The sequence below is a fragment of the Austrofundulus limnaeus genome, unplaced genomic scaffold, assembly GCF_001266775.1.
Source record: "Austrofundulus limnaeus strain Quisiro unplaced genomic scaffold, Austrofundulus_limnaeus-1.0 Scaffold435, whole genome shotgun sequence".
NCBI classification, from domain to species: domain Eukaryota; kingdom Metazoa; phylum Chordata; class Actinopteri; order Cyprinodontiformes; family Rivulidae; genus Austrofundulus; species Austrofundulus limnaeus.
The window spans coordinates 229,390-231,710 of NW_013952837.1; positions in this window are offsets into that span (position 1 = coordinate 229,390).

The window sequence follows — 2,321 nt, forward strand, 5'->3', positions numbered from 1 at the left end:
ATATAATCCTTCAAAATTAAAATGTAAATACACATTTATATCTAAATAATTGATGTAATTGATTTAATGGCACAATAATTTATTTGTCAAACTTCTTTTTGACCCTATAATTTATTTTATTACGCCAGTTATATATTTATACATTTATTTCCAATAATGATAGGTTTGGTCCTCCATATGTATCATCGTAACAAACAAGACAAATTAAGTCATATATATGGATTTAATTATAATATCAGAATGATCCAGGTATCAAAATGTAGCTTTTAAAGTAGGAATCTGAAAATGTAATTAGGTCATTTTGACCAAATTGTACTTAATCCTCATTTTGATATGATGGGTCACAAATCAAAACAAAAATGTGTTTTTCGTTGCTCTGATTAAATTAGATGAAACCTTTCCTGTTTTAAGGTTGTTAGTGTTTTCAATTGTTTCTAGATGGCACAAAAAGTAAGGAAATCTGTGTCAATATTATTTTTATAACAATGTTTCTTGGGAATAAATCTCAGAGGCCTGCAGCCGCTCTTTGTAGCTTTGACCAAACGTTAAAAAACAGAAAAGTCTAGCTGTCACAGTTTTTTCTGTCAGTTTCTTCACAAATATGTAATCAATAATGCAAAGACCACAAAGCATGATATAATCAACATGTTTCACACATACTGTGTCAATTAGATCATGCTTGTAGTTTCTGACCACTTCAATAACCCGACTTCCAGCCTTAAAGGGTGGTTTTTATTTTCTCAAATCCATCTGGGATGTTTTGGAAATACCTTTTTTAACGAAGAAATCTGTTAAGTTGATTAGATAACAAAAGTAAAATAAATTTGGTACACTATCTTCTTTTCTGGTTTACATAAATATGATCTTATTTTTCTTTCTAAAGTGTAAAAATAACATTAAATGTTCAAATTCAGTATATATTTTGAGTTGTATAAAGTCACCTCCACTGTCCGTAAATCAGACCTTCAACGAACTTAAGGTGGCCCACGGGCCACTAGTTGATAACCACAGCTGGAGCACGTTTTGTGGCTCCGGACACATTAATACAAAGCTTTCAGACCCTTGTTTATGTGTTAACTTTTCAACACTGACCCAAAACAATAATGTGTTCATATAAAAACAACACATTTTGTGTTCAATTCGACACATTAATTGTGCTCATTATGTCCAGTTGTTTCAGTAGAACAACACATAAGGTGTAGAAAACAACACAATATGTGTTTACTTGATGCTAACACAGAAAATGTGTTAAAAATTATGAGTTAAACACACTGCTCCTTTGTGTTGCATCATGGGAAAATCTAAAGAAATCAGTGAAAATATGAAAACCTCTGTTTCATGCTTGTGTACAACTCATTGTAAAAAGATCGTTGTGTTTTGACTGAATCTTTTGTACTATTTTAAATAAAATGTTCTTCCAAGACTCCTCACTCAGAATATTAGATCAGTTTGAACACATTTTTTAGACTCACACAAAACGTGACTTAACCTTAAGATAAAATGTGTTTTTTTTATTATGAAATCGTTCAAAATATGTTGAAAATTTTGTGTTTATTTATTTAATAGAAAATGAGTCTAAATGGTTTAACAAATGTTATTATTCTGTCATTACCAGAGAAGCTCTTTCAGTTCACAGCTCAGCTAAGTTAAACATTTGTTTTGTCAAGTCTGGAATTTAAAAAGCTAAAATAAACAAGAACAAGAGATAAGCTAAAGTGGACATGTCCTGCTCCTTTTTCATTTAGATCCTTCAGTTGGGGTCTATATAAAGTGGAACTGCAATGCTTTGGTCTGAATTCCTCCTTACTGTAACTCCACAAGCCCCTCTTTCACCCTTTTTCTCTGAGCTGTGTCTCAGATCAACTCAGTTTGAGGCTGTTTCTTTAAATCCAAACAAAGCGCTTCACACCACAGCTCCTCCAGCTTCCAGACCGGTCCATTCTAGTTTCATAGAAGGGTTTACAAGTGTGTTTCCCAAAGTTGGGGTCGGGACCCAAAGTGGGGTCCTGAAACATCAAGGTGGGGTCCTGAAAAGATTTTCTGAATTAATTATATTTTTGCCTTAGTTGTTACAAAGGAGTGAGGTTAGTGTATTTAAAATGGATAAATGTAGTATAAAAATATTGTTACTATGCCCATGTTTATTGACCTGATACAAATGTTTTATCATCCAGAAACAGTTGGGGTCACAGGTCTCTAATGTTATTTTGTGGGTCAAAAGCTGAAAAGTTTGGGAATCGCAGGTATAAAGTACCTGAAAGCGATAGTTGAGTAAAAGTACAAGCATCGTATCATAAGAATACTTTGGTAAAAGTTAAAGT